Here is a 13,235-nt window from a genome sequence, read left to right on the forward strand (position 1 = left end):
ACTCGCCTCCGAATTTGATAGAATTTGGTAATATCGCTAAATCTTGTTAATCTACCTTCTTCTCTCCAGATATCCTCCTCTGCGTTCTCCTGACCGATGGAAGTAACTCTTTGCTCAGCTCGGCAAGTAAGACCTCGAGCTTCGCGGTGTGCTACCGCGTTGAGGTTGATTGCGGGAATGCCTGGAGTCGTATGCGCTGGGAACCAGAGCAATTGCCTGCCGTTCTTCTCTGCGTTGGATAATTTTGCTTCATTGACTCAGATGATGTGCCATGGCTCAGGAGAGATCCTACCTTTTGCATAATTTCTGATGGCTGCTTGAGAATCGCTAATGATGTACTGAGCATTAGTGGAGATCAATACTAGTGCAATGGCTACCTCCTCTGCTGTTTCCCAATGTTTGCTATTAACTGATATGATTGTAAGGGGTTTTTGGGTGTGATCTGCGATAACTGCTACGTAGCTATTTCTGTGTGGGTATTCAGCCGCGTCTAGGAAGGTTGCTCTGTCGTCTGACCCAAAGCTTCGGATCACTTTCTCTGCTCTACTCTTGCGTCTGCCGTCGTTGTAACCTGGATTCATGTTCTTGGGTAGGTTTGGTACTAGGACTTTGTCACGAATTTCTCTCGTTATCGTCCTCTTTCCCCCGTATAGATTATGGTAATTCATTCCTAGTTTGCTTAGTGTATGCCTTCCCGATTTGGTTTTGGTTAGTCGTTCTGCCTGAGATGGTACGAGGCTTTCTCTCCATGCCCTCCCCACCTTTGCTGACCATGGCTGCTGCTGCTGTCTGGCCGAATAGCCAGACAGCAGAGCGTAGAAAGTATGAAACTCGTTGTTTATGGCAAGGGTGAGAGCAAGGGCGCGCGGACCAGTCTCCATTATGGCCACGGACGCAGGAATGAAACGTGTGAACAGTAATCAACCTTACGTATCAATTTTTTTTTACGTCGTACACCGGAAACCGATTGGCACGTATAAGGGTGCAATTTGGTCTATAGCATGCACCCTTGGAACCTGCGGTTGTTAAGTACTGGAGTTATAGACCGATTTGCACTCTCAAAGACCCCTTAAAAGTTGTGGATCGGTTTACAGTGTGCTTACCTTTGCATACAAATTTCCTTACCTTTATTCGTCCCTCGATAAACGTCAAAGGTCGCCTTCGTCCTCGAACCAATGTCGACGTCTCGGAGTGTGATGCTGCTTGCATGCACTTAGGCGCAGCTTTTGTGAACGGTGTATTACGCAAACATAAAGATTGGGTAAGAACACTGCGTGAGTGGCGACGCATAAATCGAAACATTTCATGCTGCTATACGTTACAGTAAAGGCAATTGAAACGGGTGCGTTTGGTTGAGTAGCATTTACTCAGAAACGCCTCACGAAAGCTTCGATTAAGAAAGATTCCGGCATACGCGTTGGATCTGCGCAAAGCCGGAGTGTTTCGATTCACATTTATTTCCGTTCCTTTCTTCTGAGTTGGTGTGAAAAAAGAAATGCCGCGAGCGGAGACAAGAAGGTTGTCATGCGACACCTTGACAGGATCTCTGTACTCTTAGACGCAAATGCTGGCACACATTTCAATCAAGCTTGCACAAGCACAACACCGCTGCTGAAAAAAAAAGTAATAAAGATACGCGGTATATGCAGTAGGCGTCCGAGGCTAAACTACAGATTCGCACCTAATTCAGTGCTGACAATAACCATATGTTGCATAGGAACACGCGCGACGAAAACATAATAGAAATATCATGGACTTATCTATGAACGAAAAAAGAACATCTCTCCGTAAAAAAAATTACCTTGTTGACAATAGTGATATTTTTTTGAAGAACGAGTCTTTTTTCAGAAGAAGAAAAAGCGCAGTGCTTTCTATCTGTAAGCTTTTAATTAGGCGAAGCCGAATAACCCGAATATCGAATACGAGAAGCGAATAACCTTTGTTACTCCTAGTCACATTCAATTTGAATGTTGTCTTAACTGATTTAATTTACCCAGTCTAGATTAAATTGAAAGCAGCAATATGCGTTTGTGGGTTTGGCATTCGAAAGGCATTCTTTATTTTATTCCATTCGATTCGTAAATTTTCCCAGACGAGCAGTCGTGTTCTTAATTTAGCGTAACTTGAAATGCTTTGGCTGGAGGCAGTGTCTCAGAAATGTATTAGCAGTGATTTTCGAGGCGCTGGAGTACTTTACAAAAGCATTGCGAGGACGGCTGTATCTCAACGCCAACTCCGATTTTCCGAATAATATGTACCCGAAACGCAGAAATTCTCTCATTATAAATCTGCAGAACCAATTTAAAATGAGTTGATAGCATTCTAGAGAGAAATATGAATTTCGCCGACTGAAGGAAGCAGTCTTTTTTTTTTTTTTGAGAGCAATAATGTTTCTATAAACGTAGCAAAATTACGACAAGGCTAAAACTAAGTGAAGCGAGAAGTTTACAAATACGTAAAATTGCGCGAAAAAAAAAAAACAGATATCGCCACTTTGAAAATTGCATCTGGTAGACGATCTGACGCGGACAAATGTGATACACCAATTTAAAGCTTACGCAAAGTTGTTAAAACTCTGAAAATTGCATAATCGGCCAGATGAAGTGAAGCAGACCAGTAATTAGATGGTGAGTAGGTTCCTATACACGTGCCTTCTCTGTTCAGGAATCATATAGTCGCTATGACGTTTATTCGTAAATGGGTCAAACAGTCTCGCAAAACAGCATTGAAATATGTTGCGGGCAGCAATTTAGCGTTATTGGGAAATAGTGTACCTGCATGCGCACTGGATACCTAATGACGATGTGGTGCCATCCAATAAATCGACATTACGAATACTTTCATTTAAAAGGGCGATTCGGGCCTGCAGAAATAAAATTAGCCATGCATGCAAGCGCTGCAGCATGAGTGCAGAGAATGCATTTAGTTGGCAAATAAACGCACAGTGTGGTAGTTCTCAGGGGAGATTCACAAGCTCTCACGTAGGTTTCAACCACAAGCACGAGGAAACGATGGTTGCAGGCACGCCTGCTGACATAACACATTTTAGCAACAAATGTACGGAGGCCTAAACATGAGTGAATAAGAGCGTCACGCTCTAAAAGAACACAGGGTTTTACTTTATGTGTTGCGCCAACATATAAACTATACTCGGATAAAAATACATGCACGTTGCTCACTCATTGGGCGGCATTAAACATTCGGCAAATAGTCCATGAATTAGCGCAAAATGGTAGCAAGATGGCAGGCCACAATCGGGAGGCTAGATTTGTCCCCTTCAAAAATATAGAATGGCTAAGTGCGCTTGATCACGTTCGCATGCACGTCCAACGGGGAAATATAATGTCGTCAATTGTTGCACATGGTATGGGCCAAGTGATCGGTGGTCATTGGAAAGTGCAAACCGCTTTGTAATGTTTGGCAGATACGGTCCAATGATAAATGACTCAGTGTTCCTGTTGTCCCGTCGGAAGCACAGGTGTCACTGAGCACCTCGCCCTTATCGGTGCAACTGGTTCAGCCACCATGACCAACCCTGCGCGGAGGTCCAGTGCCAAATCTCTCAGGCAGCGATGTAAATCACGCCCACGAACACATAGAGAAAAGGATCTTTTGGCTGAAATTCGCTTATCAGGGTACATTCCAGTAAGTGGCGGCGAAGCAGTAGATGAGCATCATCAGGTTGGCACAAAACTTCTGGACGAACTCTGCACTCACTCGTCCGACGTGCCAGTCGGTACGCCTCTTCATTGCCAGTAATTCCCTCGTGCGAAGGTATACACTCACCCGTTAAGGATACGCCGAGATGTAGAATTGCGCCGACTGGACAGAGCGGTAAAAGAAAAAAAACCTACATGGTTGGCTAAGAGGAGCGTTATCGCATTTTTCTCTCATGGCAGCTCGCGTTTTGGGACACTGTCGTTGAGAAGTTGCGCCTCTGGTCGAACACGCTGCATGGGGTTCCGAACTGGTCCAAGAGGAAGTGGCACTCGAAGCAGCGGTTGACGGTCGAGTATGCACGGGTGAGACACGGTGGTAAGGACAACACCACCCACAACACGTGGTGCAACATAGTGCCCCTAATAACCACCTAGTACACCATGCTAATCGCATTCTTGTATAGCAACTGGGGTTGGTTCATACATATTTTTTTACGCAGAAGCTGTTAGCCTCTATATATATAGTTGGCCAGGATTTTTCGTGGCGTGCTTACCCAAAAAACGAACGGCAGCCGGAAGGCTTTGTGTTTGAGTTTCCGCGTTACAGATTCACGTTTTCTAGTATATTCGAATAACAATCCGAAACTATCATGTCTGCCCCTTGCGTGTAAGTCGTGCTACACGCATCTTTCTGCCGCAGTGTACTTTGAGACATTCATTTAGTTCAAAAATGGGCTTGCGCTTGGCGGAGGGCCTAGAAGAATGAGGATGTGTGCTTCGCTTCCGGACACGTACGTGCGCGCAGGACGTATACGTCGCTTGTGTTGGTGGTGCTTGCCTAACGTCGGCTACAACTTCGCCGTGCATCCACTTTCACAGGGTGGAATGGAGGCGGATTTTTTTTCGTTGCGGTATAAATTATGCGGACGATCCAGGCGCAAAATACGCCGTTGGGGCCGCCGCCGACGTTGCCGTGCGCTCCCGCTAGACGGCGCATGCGCGGCAAAGGCGCAAGTGGGGTAGAGGGCCTCCGGAGACGCGGAACGCCTCTGGCTGCCACAACGACGAAACGAAGTCGCTGAATCGCACTAGGTGGCAGAGCCAGGGTAGCGTTCCGCCATCCTCTGCTAGCGGGAAAGTTGCGCTCAAGCCTCTACAAGCACACTAGCGTTTCCGTTGAGCTGCTACTCGCCTGCACGGCTCTGAGCGTAACAGACACTTAAAACTTCAAGCTAACGTTATCTAATATTTCACTGATGGCTGACTAACGCTCAAGGCCAAACTACAAGTACGCTTGCCGGCGCGGGAAACCTCACGCCCACGCGCCTTGCGTTTGCCGCGCCTCGCGAGTAATGGCGGTGCGAACCAACAAGACCACTTGCTCGTGCCCACTTTGCCCACTATTTTCGCCTTGGTGGACATCGTTTCGCATTTTTTTTTTCGTGAGGCAGCCGGAGTACCGATATTTGCCCCCAAAAAAGATATTTGTGCTCGAGCCTCGTTTCGATCGACGCGCACGATCTGTCCTGCATCATCTGCGCGTGTGTGTGAGGTGCGCGCGCGCGAGCTTTCCCGCGTACCAGCAAGCAAGTACGTGTAGTTTGGCCCTAACGGTTTCCAGTCGTTATCATCTCGCGCACTATCGAGGTGCGATGCCTTCAACGCCGCTTGCGACGATCCTCATCCGGTCACGAGCTTTCTGAGACGCCTATAGTATAGCTTCCAAGACGTCACTCCTTGAACCGCAGCGGGACGACTAACACGGCCTAGTTCGGCGGATCTGCGCAGCCAACGGGCTTCCGGAATTAGGGACTCCGCCCAGTATTCTAAAGGGCGAGACCCACTAGGGACCTCTCCCCGAGCACCTCTCTGTAAATATTGCTTAATAAATGCGTTTCGCCACCACCACCACCACTTTGCGTGCTACGTCATGTCAGCATGCATCCGCGTGTAGTTGGAACACTGTCCGGGAACTTCAAGCGCGACGCTAAACATTGCAATCGCTGCCAATGATTCGTAACTATATACTTAAATCTTTCTTGCAAGCCTGAAAGCATGTTTTCAGGATACAGAGTTACCAAATGTTCGAGGTACAATTTTCAGCCTTGACTGTGAAGTCACCGAACACACGCGGCAATCGCGGCTAGGATAAGTGCCGCAACCTCCTCAGCGACGCAACAACCCTTTCTTTTTTAAATATATACGTGACATGTAAGGTACAAGCACTCTAGAATCGCACATGAAGAGAACGTGGATCTGAGCGCAACTATCTTTATGTATTGTCACATCGGCGAACAATTTAAGGATGGTAACCTGTCTTAAGGTTGCAGACTGGCAGCTGATGAGGTTTAGAGCTCATTATAAGGCGGCCGCAGCAAGAGAGAAGCACCGCGTCCTAAACTCCTATCATACTGTTAAAAAAATGTGGCTGGGCTTCAACGTGTCTTGGTATGGTATGGTAAAACTTTATTGAAGCCCTGCAGATAGTGAGTCTTCACGAAGCGGGCCGCTCCCACGTGGGAACCGGAAGGCCGAGCCTCTAGGCCACATCGTGGGCCTGCCGGACAGCCCAGAGTTGGTCAGCCAGGAGAGGGCCGCGGAGAACCGCCTCCCATCTGGCCGAGCTGTTATCGATGATAGAGCGTGACCGGACACACCGCCAGAGCATGTGGTCTAACGTGGCTATTTCTCCACGATCGCGGCAAGTACCATTGGTGCAAGTATCCGGATAGATTGTATGTAAGAGCGACAGATTTGGATACGTATTCGTTTGTAGTAGACGGAGCGTTAGTGCTTGAGCTCTACTGAGCCGCGGATGAGGAACGAAGTAGGTTCCACGGCTGAGATAGTAGTGTTTAGTAGTCTCGTTGTAGGTGGAGGGTGTGTCCCTGTGCTATGGGGAGCCGTCTTCCGATTGGTCGGGGGCTTGAACCTATAATTATACGAGCGAAAGCTCTGTTAAACATGCTTAGACACGGTTCTTCAGGGCTTCTTCCCGACGAGCTATATCGGTAGAGTGCTAAGATTCAGCCTGCTGCCAAGAGTTGACGAGCTCGCACCGGCGCGTGGTTCATCCATGAGAGACTGAGAGACCAAGCGCCGCTGAAGCAGCTGTTAAGGCACGCTTGTAGTCCGACGTTATCGGCGTGCGGACGAGCGTCGCTCGACGCCGGGCCTGTCGGGGCGCGCTGGCAGCGTCCGGTTACGTTGGCTGCGCCACTCACGTGCGCGTGTGCGCACGCTCACGCTACGTCGGACTATACTTGGAGCTTTAACCGCTCGCTCATAGTCACATTGTACCGCAACGGCGAGGCTCGAGAGAGCGCAGCTGATCACGTGACGTGGCGCCACACCTTCACGCTTGTGCCCCGGTGGCTGAAGGTCAAACGCGCGCCGAGATTAAGTTTGAGATTAACCATCGATCGAACTGTAGACGCTGTTGTTCTCGCCAACGTGACGTAGCGTGTGCGCGTGGTCACGCTACGTCGGACTATACTTGGCCCTTTAACCGCTCGCCTATAGTCACGTCGTATACAACGGCGAGGCTCGAGCGAGCGCAGCTGCGACGCCTTTCCGTAGCGGATCACGTGACATGACGTGAACCTTCGCACTTGTGCGCCGGCGGCTGAAGGTCGAACGCGCGCCGAGATTAAGTTTGGGACTGAATTGTACCTCGAAGGGTAGAGCTTTCGATCTAAAAAATAAACGACCATTAACAACTGAAGAAAAAATTGATATTCACTTCAGCATACGCCAAGGAGGGCGAAGGAGAAAGCCTGCACGCTCAAGAGACAATTAAATTGCTTAAAATTCTCATTTGGAGGCGTTGTTACTTCTTATTACTTGTTTTCTGCCACCAAAGGTCGTGGTTTCGAGTGCCTTAATTGACGTCACCTCATTTAACTTCGCCCTAATTAACACCAAAGGTCGTGGGTTCGACTTCCACCGAAGGTGGTGGGTGTGACTGCCTGAATTAACTCTATCCTAACTAACTTTGCCTTTTTCGTTGGCATGATGAGAGGCATCGGAGCCAACTAAAAAAAAATGAAATTGTGGGGTTTAACATGCCAAAACCACTTTCTGATTATGAGGCACGCCGTAGTGGAGGATTCCGACCACCTGGGGTTCTTTAACGTGCACCTAAATCTAAGTACACGTCCCCATCGTCGCATTTCGTCGCACGGCCGCATTTCGTCCCCATCGAAATGCGGCCGCCGCGGCCGAGATTCGATCCCGCGACCTCGTGCTCAGCAGCCCAACACCATAGCCACTGAGCAACCACGGCCGGTAATCGGAACCAGCTGTGGAAGAAGACGACGAACGCGCGAACAGTGACACGAGCGCGTGTCTGCGAGGGCGAGGTCATGTGACTTTCTGTACTGCACGCCGCGTCTTCAAAGAAGGCTTTCGCCATAATAAACGCTCCAATAGGTGTCTCTGACGAAAAAAAGAAAACACCAATCCAGCTGACCTTGGGAACCGGGGAGACGCGAAGTTTCTCCGTTGTGGAAGTTTGTGTTATTGCCAAATGTGTTTATGTTACATTAATGTTGATACTGCGTTACGTTATACAATAGATGCCACGTTGACGTCATCTAAATTACGACTTTGGTTGGTCAACTTTGGTTGGCTTCCTGGTAATTATGATATTGCTGGTAGCAACCTCGCTGGCAAGGCTGCCCGTCCTGCCCACGAGAACACTCAGACGTTTCGAATTTTAACGCGACAGCGTTAAGGAGCTCGTGTTGCAGAAAAGCCGGTGTCGTCGGCGTCGGCATCGGCGGCGTTGGCCGTGAGCGATACGCGGTGTTGCCTTAGAAACGAGCTGTTTCTAAGGCTCAGGCGTGCGTCGCTTGCTCAGGCGCACATTTCGTTGTCGCGCCGAACGCTGCGTTGCTCGACGCTCACCGCGTCCGATGCGGGGCGCGTAGTCGCTGCGCCGTAGCCCATTGTCTTACACCCCTTGGCGGGTCGACGGGAACGCTGTCGCGTTCCACTCTTGAAGGCGAAGCTTAGCGTCCTCCAATTTTTATTGGTGAGGACAGATGCCGCAAGCGAACTTGTCCTGCTCTCTCGCACAAAGAAACATGCTTTCTGGAGTCCCCTGGCTGTCTCTAAATGCAGCCTGAGTACCGTGGACCATTTGTTGCGCCTGCAAGTGCCAGCTCGTGCCACCTCTCCCGAAATCCCATACTATGGCTGGGATTTCTTACAGACAGTTCCTGTTTTACTGCGAAGGCATTATATACCCCATTACGCGAAAATCCGTCGGCGTCGGCGTGACCGAAAGATGTTACGAAAAATGGCCAACGGCATAAAGATGTCAAAAAGTGCTCGGATCGACGTGAAATTTGTGAGGGCGGTTCTTGTAAACACACCAAATATATGGCTTTGGAATGAAAATTTGGTGCATTTTGATCTTGGTGTACCCGGTACCGAACCCGGGCCTCCGGGATGCGAGACGAGAACGTTTCCGGTACACCACGCAGCTTCACGGTTCTGGCTCACTAAAGGTGTTCCCGGTGCGTGCGTCATTGCACACCTCATTTCGCAACCATTAAAAATAAAAATTAAATTTTGAGGTTCTACGTTCTGATGAAAAAGCACGCCGTAGTGGGGGGAACTCCAGAATAATTTGTACAACCTGGGGTTCTTTAACGTGCACCTAAATCGAAGTACGCGGGCGTCTTCGCCCCCCGTCGAAATGCGGCCGCCGCGGCCGAGATGCGAACCCGCGACTTCCTGTTTAGCAGCCCAACTCCATAGCCGCTAAGCGACCGCGGCGGATTCGCAGCCATCTGGCTGACCAAAGGCCCACTGTGGCCTAGTGCTTGCGTCACTGCGCACGTGATGGCTCAGCCAATGGGGAGGAGGTGGTGCCACGTCATGAGCGCATAAAATGAGCGCGTTCATGTCGTTCCGAGGTCTACAAACGGTAAAATGCTTTCGCATTCCAACACGTAACCAGTCTTAAGTGTGCTTGCCAAATTTCCTTGCGTCACTACAATTGTCACGTTGTGCATTTACGTGTTTTTGGCTTTGGTGTGTCGCGTTTGTTGCGCGGTATTGAAGAACTGTGTTGTAGACTAAATTTCCTTTTTTTTCTTTTTATCTCTTATTGTCCACGTTGCACTTCCTTTACGCTGTAGTTCTTTTATAATGACACTTCAAGAAAAAAAGCAATGTGGACAAAGCGAGTAAACATTTTGCGAATGCGTTACAGCGTTCAATTCGCGCTGCTCACTTTACCACTGACGTCTTACAACGCTGTACTACCCCCTCGTCGACGGTGCGAGCGTCGAACTGAACTACATTTGTTTAATCAATGGCATACAACACAACAACGTGACAGCGCCAAAGAATGCGTATATCGTCTGAATAAAAGAAAACGAAGTGTTCCCCCAGCGCACGCAAATTTCCATCATATTGGAAAAGAGACAAGGCGCTTTCTCATTTGACAGCTGTAAATTCCATTTCCCGCTGCGTTTCGCAACTGAAACACTGCGTGATGCAAATTCTGAGTATGAAAACTGACAGGACGCCGCAAGCAGACTCTGCATGTTCGCAAAACAGCTGCTTTAGAAGTTTGTGTAAAGGTCATATTCGAAGAGTGCTTGCTGGGTAATTCAGGATGACTGGTATGGTACGAAAACTTCAAAACGCTACATCGACGTTCTCCGGCGCAAAGATTTGTGTATGCCCGAACGAGAAGAATACAAAAGAAAAAAAAGAAAGAAAAAGCAAATAGAAATAAACGTTGAGAAGAAAACGAAACCGTTGACAAGTTGCTGTTCTCTGTCTGCCAAATTAACTGTCGCAAGTTATCAGAAGTGAAGCGACGACAAAAGTTTTCGAAGGAATGCAGAAACAAAACGGGTAGTACAAGCTTTGTCTTCAGCTTCATGGCGGAAACCTACGTGACAACCTGTGATTTTGTCTGTATTCTGTATAATCTAGTTGTGTAGCAGATACGAATAGTTAGTGTGTAATATTCGATTCGTATTCGAAACTTCGATTATTCATCCATCCCTGCAATATTTTCATCAATGCATTTGCCTTTCATTCTCTATACACTGCGGTTAAGCGCAAGCCTACATGACTACCTGGGATTTGTGCTTGTAGTCTGTAGTGTTTCTTACAGTCTAGCCAAATAGAAGGGGCAGGTAGCGAGTAATATTCGATTCGTATTCAAAATCATGAATATTCCCCTTGCCTATACATTATGTTCATCGGTGCATTTGCATTTCATTCTTTATAGAATACGGTGGACAAAGGGCACAAAGCGCCTGAAGCGGTTCGGCGCTATTCTTCCGTTTTCCCACGAGCAACTCTAAACAAACAGGTCGATCATTTTAATATTGTGAAGGAAGGTTGTAACCAGTGTTTCCGACGTTGTAAACTGTCAGGTGATCCACAAGAGAAAGAAAGAGTGACAAACAACGAAAAAAATTCGCAGTTCCACCCGAAAGGCGAAGCACGCATTGCGATAGGAAATTAGTAGATAGCTGTACGAAGTAAGGATATTAGTTTTATCGGCGGTACAGACTTCTAAACATTCGCTTACCAATAAAATTAACAATGATAGAATATGTGAGTGTGACTCAACGAGGACGAAAAAAAAAAAAAGACAGACACACAGAGACAGCGCTGTCATTGTGTGTCTGCTTCTTTCTACGTCCTTGTTGAGTCGCGCTTACACATTCTATCATGGATTCAATCCAACCAGACCGCCAACATGTTTTAACCAAATTAACCAGCAGGGTGTCAAGCGCGCACATTTATACACGAACACATCTCGCTCGACGAGCGCGGACACTCGCTACCAAAATTCCGAAGTGAGGAATCGCCGCAGCAGCAAGCGAATTGACGTTCATGCATCTGTCGGTTCAACGCACACCAAACGTCGAAAGCACAGCGCATACGAAGCTACCGGCACCACGCGCACTCTGCAAACATCGCAGATCACTTTGAAAATTAGGTCCGCACGGGGCGCGCACTTTAGCCAAGTCGCAGATCGCTTTCAAGACACACGAGCGCCGGCAAGGGGTCCCTACAGCGTCCGCCAAAGGCGTCTACTACGGCGTTCGCGATTCGCGTGGCCAACTCCGCAGAGACGCCGCGGTTGTCTCCACTCAGTACGGAGCGGCGGGCGAGGAGGACATCAAGGCACTCTTACCAGCCGCCGGAGAAGAACGCTCCTCCTCTTTCGCCTCCCCTCCCCCCCCCCGCCTCGCCCGGGACAGGAGAGGGCACGTATCCGGTCCGCGTTCCTCGCTCGCGCACGCGAGATTGAACCGGGTTCGCCCGCTCACCCTCACGCGCTTTCACTCATACGGAACCTCACGGCGACGGCGACGGCAGAAATGCGCCTGGAGTGTCCATATAATTGATATCGCAAAAAATGAAACAGAAGAGCGTGAGAAATTTTATGAAATTCAGGTAACTTCATAAGAATTTAATCCGTGATTTCTTATGTGCCCTTATTTTAGTCTAGCTAAGTGACCAGTCTTTGTGTTTATATTAGTGCACATATATGCACATTCGTGTTGCTGTGTTTCTGAGTGGACTTCCAGTTTTAATGGGGTATTAGTCTACTTACGTGACTGAACCTTGTGTTATTATAATTTGGAGTTGTCTTTCAGTTGGTGTGACATTAGTGTACTTATGTTACCGGAATTTGTGTGTTTGTGATTTCAATATTTTTGTCATGTGTCATTCTTTTTTTTAGTCCCTATGTGAAAGGAAGTAGCCGGCGGCAATTAAAGGCGACAACATCTCCTAAATACCATATAATAATAAAAGAAAAGAAGAGAGAAATTCTCCGTTGAGAGCACTCTACCGGACGTTTCTCGAATTTTCTACACTTCTCGACTTTGGCGAGGGAAAACATGTGTTGTTATATCGTCGTCTAAAAAAGGAAAAAAAAAGAACAATGTGTCAGTGCTTCTGCGACGTGTGGCCTGTCAGGTGCTTAGCGCACTCTTCTGGCGCAGTGACTTTGTTGCTTTCACACCTCGAAGCACGAAGAGTGAGATGAAGAAGGAAAGAAATAAGAGAGAAAGACGCTTACGCTATCAATGGCTTTGTGCTGCCACAGCACAAACAAACAAACAAACAAACAAACAAACAAACAAACAAACAAACAAATAAATAAATAAATAAATAAATAAATAAATAAATAAATTTGTTATTTCCGCACGTAGGGTGGTGTATTGACAGCGTTAGCAAGAGTTGACGTAGCGGTTTGACTCCTAGATTGATGTTCTGACTACGCACGGATGTAACATATTGGCACGACGACGATAATGATGATGATGATGATGATGATGATGATGATGATTTGCTGGCATCCTCTTCGAGACGAGCTGGCGACAAATAGTCCCCCAGCCTGCTTGTGCCAATCAAGTAATCTATAGAGATATCTATATCCCAGTATATCATTCTTGTATTTGTCTCCTTAGCCAATCGTCTCTTCCTAAAACCTCAATATCTACCTCTGTATGTCTAGTCCTATCCATTTCTTCCCTAAACTTTTTTCCGCCAATACTCTGATCGTCTCTTGCTTATCTCGACTGC

The sequence above is a fragment of the Dermacentor variabilis genome, chromosome 9 (assembly GCF_050947875.1).
Source record: "Dermacentor variabilis isolate Ectoservices chromosome 9, ASM5094787v1, whole genome shotgun sequence".
NCBI lineage: Eukaryota > Metazoa > Arthropoda > Arachnida > Ixodida > Ixodidae > Dermacentor > Dermacentor variabilis.